Consider the following 11,565-nt stretch of genomic DNA (forward strand, 5'->3'; position numbering starts at 1 on the left):
GTAGTGTTCGTATATGGGATTTGAAGAAAGTTCTACTTTGAACCTTGGATACTAGTTTTGAACTAGAGGTACTTATACTTTGTTTTCTGGATGCTTCATCAGGAAACTAGGAAATATAGATTGTTTTATATACCTTATTTGTAATTTGTGCACTTATTTTCTGCTCAAGAAAATGGATTTAAAAAGATTTGTAAAATTATTTTATTTTCTTAAATTTCTGAAATTAAATTATAGATCATTAGTTATTACTATTGCTCCTCTTAGCTGAAATTCTGGCTCTGCCTCTGCTTCACAAATAAATAGCAGTGAATAATTTAAGCTGTTAAATTATGAAAAAAAATTGAGTAAGTTTTGGGATTTATTTTAACCTTCTTGTCACTAATTTCATCAATAAAGTTAGGAGTTACGGTGTTTATTATAGGATTAGGTTGCTAGACAAACCCTTCTACATGGCTTTCAACTCCCGTAACAAAAATCCGATGGCAATTTATATTTCATCATTATAGATTTAGTAAACTAGGTTTTGTCAACAACATATCTTTTTATAACGGTCACTACAACAATCTTATGTAGTTTTTGCTGTGAAAGCCAACAATATGGCAATCTAAATACACGGCATGACTCATCATGCTTCAATGGCATCATGCAACTCTTACAAAATCTAGTGTTCGCATAAATGCCTTTCTATGTCTATATCCAAGCCTATGGGTGCAAAGACCTTGTGGTTAGAGAGAGGCTAGGAGTCTTGATCTCGGATTCCTTATTAGCTCAAGTTACTTTACTTTTTCCTCTTTTTCAGAAAGGTAGTTCAAATCACTGTTCACTGCATTAAAATTAATTTTATATTAATATCAGCATAGATATCTTAATATCATATCTATACTGTTATAAATTGATTAATGAGGTGAGCTTCTCAGCATCGGATTAGAATGTGCACGGCGAAGCAAATAGTGTGGCCAACAGACCAATGAATTTCAAATGCAACCTTGAGGAAGTGCTAAATAAAGCGGTAGTTGATAGATATCCCTAACACAAGCTGCAATTGTGCAAGAGCAAAGCAGAAATGAAGCTTGGATTAAGAATCTTGCTTCTACCAGACATATTCGAAGCAACATAGGAGAGGAATAGTTTATTCCGGTGTTTTCTTTAGGAAAAAATGGAGGAAATAAAGAACTTCCCCGAACTTTTATTGAGAGAAGAGAGTGAAAGCAGGACAGTATTGACAAGGGGAGATATTTACAGGAGATAGGGGTTTTAATGCTCTTACTGGGACGAATAGTTATTATTCCCATCAAATCTGTTTATTTCTAGATCAAGAATTTCAAGAAGGAACTGGAATAACTTTATCCAGGCTCTATCATTTTTTTATCTTTTTCCTGCCCTACCGGAAAAGAATAAACTTTTCTTTTCTATTCTATTTTTCAATCCATGAACCAAACGCAGCCTGGAAAAAGGTGAGAACCATATGTGCAGCTCGTTGGATTCTGCTTAGAGGGATTGAAGAGGGCTCTCCTCTATGAGTACATGCCTAATGGATCACTTGATGAGTACATCTTCTCCTCAAATGAAACAAGTCATCGTCCCTTCACTCGGGATAAACTCACTGATATAGCCTTGGGAGTAGCTTGAGGCATCAATCATCAGGGATGGGATATGCAAATTCTACACTTTGACATCAAGCCCCACAGCATCCTCCTAGACCATAATTTCATGCCAATGATACCAGATTTTGGGCCTGCAAAGTTGTATCGAAAGGATGATGCCTAGTGTCCGTAAGTGCTGCCAGGGGGACAATAGGAACGTTGGGGTCGTATCTGAGAAATCTGATGTTCGTTGTTGTGGAACGTTACTAATGGAGATGGCAGGGAGGAGAAGGGATGTGGATCCAAGAGCGGAGAATTCGAGCCCAGATATACTATCCCCCCTTGGATACATGATCAACTCGCTCGACAAGGGTTTATGGTGCATTCAGATGAAGTCGCCCGATCGCCCATCCATGGGCAAAGTCATTGAGATGCTGCAAGGGGATCTGGATAGCTTGCAAATGCCACCCAAGCCTTGTCCAAAGACAAACTCTGCAAGACAGTCTTTCATCAGCTCACTTTCCACAGGATTATCAGTCATTTCAGAGCATGATGACCTTCCCTTGCTAAAGTAAAGGTCTATCATATTGTATTTTAGTTTGCAATAAATCCATGGCCTTGTGTATCCTATTTTATGCATGCGAAGCTGAGGAATCTTGCTTGACCTTTTTTCTCTGATTTTTTAACATTTGCTGCACAATATTGGATTAGAATCAAAAGTATCAGATCAGAGCTCGCAGTTGTTTGATGGTGAACATGTTCTCTAAATTTTGCTAAATGTGAGAGAAATTTCTATCCACCTATGTATCTATTGTCTTCAAATCTCAGACTTTTGATTTTGAAATTTGAAACTCTGTTTGTAACAGTCCAGGACCTTATCCAAAATGGCTAGCTAGAAAGTATTATTTATAAGTACGCAAGATATATTCGGCAAATAACTAATATATGACTAAATACACGCCCGCACGGTCCTCATATAGACCGCACGGATTCTCATACTGTTTAAAGCCTCTTCAGTAGTTGTATAGTTAATATAATAATGTTATATAAATATAGGATGTTGGATGAACTTTTTGAGAATTATTTTTTTTGAGGAAAAAAAAAAAGAAGGGAACAAAGGATATCATGGTGAATTACGATATGAGAGAAAATAAAGCCGCAGTCTATAAGCTGGAAGATGAGAAGTTCAAGGCATGAACAAGATGCATCACTGCGAGTCTCACACCCTTGCATCCAATTTGAAAATCATTACTCAAAGCCAAGCACCAAGCATCACCATCAATGAACAATCAACCATTCACCACGTATCAGTTAATGCCCTGCTACCGACGATGCTAAAGCTCTTCTTTCTATTATTTATGTGCATATAACCTCTATTGTTTATGGGTAGAAGGACTTCAACTGTTCCCGGAGTCGGAGGCAAACACTCCGGGACATGGCTACGGTATAGTATGCATACACATATGCCATACACCTAACAAATGCGACTCCAACTTAACACATATTGCATTGGCTCTCAAATCCACAAATCAAACGGCAAGAAGGTTTATATCTGAGAGTATGCCATGATACCAGTACTTATTTTGAAGACTTGTTCTCCATGCCATTACGAGCAAGCCATGCTAGTGAGGGAGTGGATGGTATGATCACGGTGAAGGGAGTGGATCGTACCCGTGATGTATGAAAAGCCCGCTTAAGCAAAAAAAAAAAAAAAAAAAAAGGCAGGCACGGTGGCTTAGGCGGGCCACGTCGGTAGTTTGGGCGGTGGTTACGGTCTAGGTGAAGGCACCGATTTAGGCGGTGGAGGCAATTTGGGCTTGGGCGGGGCGACAATTGTGGCCTCAGAAAGGGTGAAATTCTCGGCTAGGCCTGTCGGCAATGGTCTCAGAGGTTTTCACCGGCGTGGTGGAAGAACTTTCAAAAAATATGATTTTTTTTTTTAACATGCTCTCAAATTTTTAGAAAAAACAAGCTAATTTTTTTATTAAGTACATAATAATTATTTTATATATTAAAAAAACATAGATGTTCAACTAAATATAAATTATTTTGTTTATATTTTTTTGAATCAATTAAATATATAAAAATTATTTTTTCAGATATTATATATATTCCGATATAACTTTTATAAAAACTTATGAATCAAACGAGCCCTTGCAGTCCTCGCCCAAAAATCGAAGAAGAAAAGCCTCTTCGGGTAGCTCAACGTCAGTGGGACGGTTCCTTTGACATTGGAACGCCACTTTTTTTTTTTTTTTAGTGAATCCGAAAATTGATTAGAGTCCAACCCTATTATTCATGAAAACAAAACAGAAAAAGCTCTTGTCACCACTTCTGCTTTTACTCTGCCCAAAAACACAGAAAAAGAAAAATTTGATACCGTACCCAAAGATTTTTACCCAGACCTCTCTCTCCTCATCTCGTCCATAGATTTGAAGGAGGACAAAACCGAAAAAGAAAAAAAATCAACAGGCTATCCCGTTGGTTATTTAAAAATTTAAAAATCAGTCACCCATCCCATCAGTTGTGTTGATTGTTTAAAAATTTAAAAAATTCAATCATCCATCCCATCGATTCCGAACTAAAAAATAACAAAAACTGAATCCCTCAAGGAGTGTTACCAGCCAATTAAACGCCGTGGCGGAACTCAGCTCTGATAAATTTTTACGTGTTAATATATGCATTTGTTTAGCCTATTAAGGGTGTGGCCATTTCAAATATCTCGTGGTATTTAATATTTTGATAATTAATTATTTCATTGAAAATTCAGTGCCTTTCCTTTTCACAAAATCAGAAATAAATAATTTGTTTATTCTTTATAATATTCAAAAAATAAAGTATTTAAAAGTATTGATAATTTCAGCACATTCCGATAATATCAATGTTGCAAAATAAGAAGCCTAGTGCTTAATATTATATATAATTTGGTTGAATTAGTGATTCAAAATTTTGGTCAAATCGGAAATCTAATCCGATCATAATGCATCTTTTAGTAGATTTTGTCCTATCTTTTTATAATTATATCATTTAGCTAGCATCCATCATTAAATTTCACTGAACAACCGATCTACGTTGGAATGATATCCGGCTTATATATGTATTCCAGCAAGAGAAAATATGAATATAATTAACATTCCACTTGTGCATTCTACAATTAAAGAGAGAGAATATGTGAATTAAATTAAAATTGTATCAGTCAATTCTATGGAAAGTTTACAGGGAAAAACAAATCCCTCTCCCCCTCTAAACTTGGGGGGGGGGGGGAGGAATGATCCACCCACCCCTCTCAAAAATAAGAAATCCAATTGATCATAACACCCATTTGCTACCAACCTCTCCTCTTCTATCCTCCCCTTCCTCCTAAGAAAATAAAAAAAAAACTTAAATACATTAAAAATCTATATTACCTCCGTGTTTCATTCCCTGTCATGGGTGCCGGCCCCGGTGCCTGTGCGGGTGCTTGTGTTGTTGTTGCTGTAGTAGTAGTAGTAGTAGTAGTATTCTTTTTGTAGCCGTTCTCTATAGAACCCATCATTCTCCTGGTCCTCACTTCATTCCTAAACTCTCCTAACATATAAAACGAGGAAAATTTAGATCATATAAAGGAATCTAAAAGAAAAGAAAAATCCAGTGCTAAAAAAGCCTCTTACCTTGAGAATCCAGATTGGGCTTGGCTGATGCTGACCAAAAGATGAGAGTTGGGGTGATGACGGTGAGCAGAGCCCAGAAGAAAAAGACCAAAACATAGCCTCTGGGAGGCATCTCCTTGTGATATTAGAAGAGAGGAAGGAGCTTTTGGAGAGCCCTCAATGGAGGAAGAGGACAGACGAAGACGGAATAACAAGGAGAAGACCAACAGATGAAATTAGCTGGCAATAGAGCAGAGGAGAAGAAACAAGAGGAAAAGAATAGGAACGAGAAGTCGAGAACTGCTCTCATTTTTTTATAGCTTTTTTTAAGGAGCCAGAAATTTTAATAGTTTGGTTAGGAGCTGTTTGCTAATTAGTAGGTGAAGGGTTGCTGAGGGCGAGGGACCGTGATTCAGGGGGACCCCACGTTCCTGTTGGCCTTTTCCTCTTTGTTCCTCATGCGGTGGGTTGAATCTGCGCCTAAAGCTATTCACCATCTGTTTGGTGGAACTTTGAATGAAACCAAGGCATGTGCTCGGCTGCCTAGCCCAATTCAGCACAAGCATGCACAACTAAAATGAATCAAATAAAAGAAAGAAAAAAAAGAGATGGTGAATTATGGCCAATTACGGTCGAGTTACTTGATTAAAAAAAAAAATGTCATCAACTTAGCACAATTTTAGATAATTGCATTATGTATAGTAATTGTTAGAACATTGAAGCTTAGGAGGAGGAAATTTACCATGCATCTTTAGTGAAGGTCCTTCAAGTACTAACTATATCGGAATATAAAACATCAACAGATTCCCCCTCCCTATATAAAAATGTTTAAATATGTATCCTGAGGCTTCTTGAGGCCACACATATGCCGGAAAGCACCTATATTGTCTTCATATGCTTTGCACGTTACAATAAGTTCATGGATTCAACATTACAATAAGGAAATGCACCTGGACTTGTCCTGATTCAGTATTAAAATTTATTTCTGAGTGAATTCAATATTAAAATCTAAGAACATTGGCTACGCATGTAACTTGTAAGAGTAATCACTGTTTATTTCAATTTCTTTTTGCATTATATAACCTAGCTACTCTTTCTTCTTTCTTTTCTTGTTCTTCTAGGAAAATCCACACTCATCAAAGGAAGGAATGAAAGGTACTTCGAGGCTCAACCCCTCGAGTAAAGAAATTTGCACCATGTACAAATAATTAGGGCCTTTAAGGAAAAGTTACTTTATGTTAACCTAGAAGCAGTACACTGTACACACAGGCCTTCCACGACAAGTTCTACTGGTCACTTTCCAAGACTTTATAGGGGGTACTGGTTGATCCAAATAACATAGGCTAGCGTTAGCTACAAGGAACGAGCTGGTAGCTGTCTGGAGATAAACAGAGCAAGGAAACGAACCTTTAGAGCAGCAGCTATTGATTCTTGTTTAAAAGGTGCAAATAGGAATATCTAGAGAAGATCCATCCATTGGATGGTCATGGAACTCGGGCCCTTAGGACTTTCCTATCTACCAATATCTTTTCTCAAATAAAAAAAAAAGGGGGGGAACTTACCGTTTAGAAAAGTGCAGTCGCACGCTTTGGTAGCAATTAGCTGTCTTGGCAATTGGGTGGAAGCAAGCAAAGAATAAAATATCACAACTTGCGCTTGGCTTTTGGGCTCAGGGTCCCGTATTCTTCTGCATGGAATTGTATCCCTCCACAGTAAAACCACTCGTCTAAACAAGACGAAACTAGATCACCTGCAACCATAGTTGTATTGATTTTCCTACACAACTGGCAAGTTTTTATGATGCGAATGGCTTGCGTCCAAGCCTCAAGAATCGCTTATTTGATCCAAAAGAAAGGACAAAAAAAAAAGTCTTAAAAATTTGTCGGTCTTAGGGAATAAAGAAAAAAGGGAGATCCTAGGGTGCATTTTTTAAAGACTAACCTTAGTCATCCGTTTTGGACGGTTATAATAGAAAATTTAAGAAAAACTAGCATCATCCTGTTACCCTCGCGACTCTGAACCCCTCTGTGACTCGTGCACGTACGTCCGGTAATACTATCTATGGTTGATCGTGGACCCCTCCCATCCCCTACTCCCGTCTGTCATAGATTCTTCTTTCTCTCTTCTCGGTCGTGGGATTGAGCACCGGAGGTAGAGCACGGTTTCATGCATGGAATTTGTCGACGGGGGACTGGAGGAGATTGAGAACGAAAGGCAGCAGTTGCTGGTAGATAGAGGCGATCTCATGACCGTCGTCGATGATGAAGGAGGAGCCGAAGTCATGAGGTAGTCTTGGTCACCGGAGCGGACACTGAGGGGCCGCGATAGGTTGGCCGGCCGCTGGAGGTTAGAGCAGGACTGTAGCGGGAACAGTGACACTGACAACCGAGGCTAGCCGAAAGACTCAACGGTGCTTGGGGGTAAGGAGGGGCAGAGTGGAGAGCTGAGACTGAGGGGGAGATTGGTCCTAGCCTTGGGGCCATGAAGGGCGTGGGTGGCTTGCTTGGCAGAGTTGAAGGTGCCGAGACAAACATCAGGTCTTCTTCGAGGGATCTCGAATCGCCACCATGAACCGCGCGCCCCCACGACCGCTTCCGCATTGTCGATCGAGATTCCGACGATGGAAGCCAGGATAGATGAGGGGAGGGATAGAGATGGAGGGGAGAAAGAAGAGAGAGAGGCTGCAGGTAACGGTGGCGTGACAGAGGGGGTGCCGGGAGATGGAGGCGGAGCTGGGAGGCAACGGTGGAGTTGCCAACATGAGAGGTAAAATGACGTAAAAGATAGGAGAGTTGAATCTGAAAAGGACATGTTGGATTTAAGTACAATAGAACCAACTATGGTGACCTGTACAATACTGGTCATCCAGTCATTCATTTAAAGCTATTCAATTTAAATATAAAGGGTTAGGATTACGTACTTACGTCGAAAGAAAAATGCACAGTTGCAAAACCTGGGAAAGAAACGGCAGAATAGCAGTAACAACATCAACAGCACTAAATTTAATCAACTACCATCCAAAAACTACTCCGAAGCAGCATATAAACCACTAGAATTTGAATCATTTACCACGCTTATCTTTTAGTGACAATGCATGCCAAAATGCATTTTGTAGCCAGATATATTCCCTTTTTAATAGGATAAAATCCCATTATGTTTATCTCTCTCTAGAGAAAGTTCTTAAGCTTTACCAAATAAATAAATAAATAGAATGGTATTAAGAATCAGATGTATAAGGCGAGCAAGTGCCACAAGGTAGTAGCGTATATTTAAACCTAAATATTAGTGACTGCCCCATTGGCATTGATCATTATTGGTGGTCTTGTTTAGTTTCATTGCAAGGCAACTAAGTCGATCTGCAACTAATTAATTGTTACCATGAAATCTCGGTCACCACCCTTAACTTCTACAGAGAAAACAACAAAAAAGAAAAAGGCAGCACAAATAACCCGAGACAAAGTGGAATGGCACATGGAGAAGTTACCATGAAGTGGTTCTGATTGTTGTTTCAAAATAAACAAATCCTAAACTTGAGCTCCACCATGCCATGAAGTGGTTCTGATTGTAACAAATCCTGCATATATTATAATGGAAACTTCAAACACCTTTTTTCTCTTATAATACACAACCCCTTCGATCTTCGATAAAAGAAACCAAACATGGAAGACATTAATTGCAAGACAACAATTTGAACATTTTTTGGCTCCTTGAATGGCTTACAATGGCCTTGGCCAATTGGCATGTGCTCATATTATTAAGATACTTGTCAACGGGTCGAGTTGTTATTTTTGTTTTGGTTGATCACATGATTAGATCAAATTACGAGCTACAAAGTTATAATTAAGCCAACGAGCATTAATATCCCACATGTTTGTGGCGTGGGGCTAGTAGTCAAATTATTTATAAAACCTTCATCACATCATGGATTTCATAAATTAAAACATACCATCTGTTAGACTTTTTACCTAAAGTGATCCTAGAATCAGAAATGGTTTCAATGGCGCTTAGGGTGATGGATACACTTATCTCGATGGGCAAAAGCTTGAGAATAGAAAATGTCGAAAAAGGAAGCCTAGCCATCCACCTGAATTGTAGCATTATTAGGCATATAACTTGCTGAACCAATCTCAAAGAAAATGGTATTTATTTCCACATCATACCAAAAATCCTGCAAAATTATGGTTTCCAAATTTTCCATCTTTTATTTATTTTTCTTTAACTTTTTTCATTGATATAAACTTAAAAGTGTAATATACTTGTATGCATTCATAAGTTTATCTTTTAATGTCGGATAAATAAACATCATGATATATGAATGCGCGCATGTAGAGTAATATTTGACAAATAATTAACAAGATGTGGACACTATGATGCCCATAAGACTAAGGTGTGTATGGTGCTAAATTAATGTGGGCCTGCACCCCTTGGAAATCCAAAGTTTGCTCATGTGAGCTTTTGCTAAAGGATGGATTGCCATCTAGGCAAACCCCTCAACAATGCTGACCTATGGCTTTATATTAGCTCAGCATTTCTCTATAACACATTACACTAAGTCCCTTTGAGAATGCATTGCAACATATGAACATTAGTTTTGTTATAATTTAAATTTTCGCATCATCTAGGCATTAGGCCCTACATCCTAAATTCTAACCCCTCCCTCAACGTACTATAATTAAAATATTAGTCTTCATGTTTTAAATTGTTTTTCATTATAAAAGAAAAAGGCATGAATGATCCTTCTAGGTCCTCCTTAGCCGCTCATGGCAGTTCATCTTCATTACTTCTCTTCATATAGTCCAAAACATCAAGCATTAAAAGGAGCAAGTAACATGTGTAGATTTTCAGATGTAGGAGTCCATGCATTGGCCATCTAAGCATAATTCAAATATATCTACATTCAACCACCACCGCCACCGCCACCTAAGAAACAATAAAGCATTACATGCATATGATCCATCATGCCTAAAAAAATTTGCATGAGTTGCTCCTTGTTCTAAGAGAGCTAGGTTTTTGCCACCTCATCAAGATCTTGGCTGAATGCAACATTAAGCCATTGGCATAAAAAATATTCGAGCAAAACAGTCAACATCAAGACAAAGGTAAGCGAATAGAACCCCAAGTATGCCACATGATGTAAGCATCAAGCCTAGCCTCGTATAGGGACCTTGTAGACCTAACATGCTAGTTTGGTCGGTAACCTTTTTTTATGATTAAAATAAAATAGAGCGATGCAACCATCGCCGATGAACAAAAATTATATAGGGTGAGATTTTTTTTTTGCCACGTTTTCTCTTACGCCCATCTTAAAAAAAAATTTAATAATTAAATAAAAATACAACTTTTCCTATTAACGGAGTCCGTCAATTTTATAACTTAAAAAAAATAAAAAAAATCATATGTCAATAGAGACGGCGCGCGAGGAAAAACCATCGTATCCTATTTCTTTATCATCAAATGATATATACTCATCGGCTTACTGATATATACTGTAAGCTTTTTTGATACACACCTAATAGCAATCTAATGCATATTTTCAGAAAAATCAATACATAGTTTTCAGAATTAGATGTTTGCTAATATATAGTATATGATTAGTTGATACACACCTAGCAATATAGTCGTTTAATATCCCAACACATACATTTAGATAATCGATACATAATTTTCATAATATAATGTTCACCAATATATATTACATGGCCAAGTGATACATACTCATCGGCTTTCTAATGTATACTGTAAGTTTTTCTGATATAAAATCGACAGCAATCCAATGTATACATTTAGGTAAATTGATACATAGTTTCCAAAATATGGTATTCACTAGTAAGGTCAAGTGATACACACATAGCAAAATAGTTATCTAATGTTCAATTACATATCTTTAGATAAATCGATATACAATTTTTAAAAGGAAGAGAAAAAGAGAATCAAGAGGAGAAGGAAGATGCCACCGATGGTTGAGATGGCTTAACGAGGAAGATGACAGAAAAAAAAGCTTGATGAAGAAAAAAAGAGGTTTGAGGTTTTTTTTTTTTTTTTTTGGCAAATGGCCTCTTTTGGTATGTTTTTTTTTTTCTAAGTTAGGAGACCGGTGGATTCGGTAAATAGAAATTCTTTTATTTCTATTTGAATTTTAGATTTTTTTTTTAACATAGGTACAAGGAGAAACATATCAAAAAAAAAAAAAAACCCGCCCCATAGTGACTCGCTTTGCACCATGCAAGGTTGGATATTAATTTGTAAACATCGAACAGAAACCCACGCCGACACACATAAGCCACATCATACAGTTCCCTCAGGTAAGGGTGTGGGTGTATAGGGTCTAGTTTAAGTTTGAGTGTAAATTAATT

General features: G+C 37.7%; 1 non-coding gene across 1 annotated transcript; it reads right to left on the bottom strand.

Moving 5' to 3' along the window:
- Positions 1-1,279: 1,279 nt before the first annotated feature.
- Positions 1,280-7,989, bottom strand: LOC108511170 (uncharacterized). Its single transcript, XR_015967581.2, has 2 exons — positions 5,234-7,989; positions 1,280-5,150 (listed from the first exon to the last, which is right to left on the bottom strand). It is a non-coding gene; the product is annotated as an uncharacterized LOC108511170 (transcript).
- Positions 7,990-11,565: the final 3,576 nt, after the last annotated feature.

The sequence above is a fragment of the Phoenix dactylifera genome, chromosome 7, assembly GCF_051530095.1.
Source record: "Phoenix dactylifera cultivar Ajwa chromosome 7, Ajwa_hap1_PhDact_Kaust_v1.1, whole genome shotgun sequence".
In the NCBI taxonomy this organism is placed as follows: Eukaryota; Viridiplantae; Streptophyta; class Magnoliopsida; order Arecales; family Arecaceae; genus Phoenix; species Phoenix dactylifera.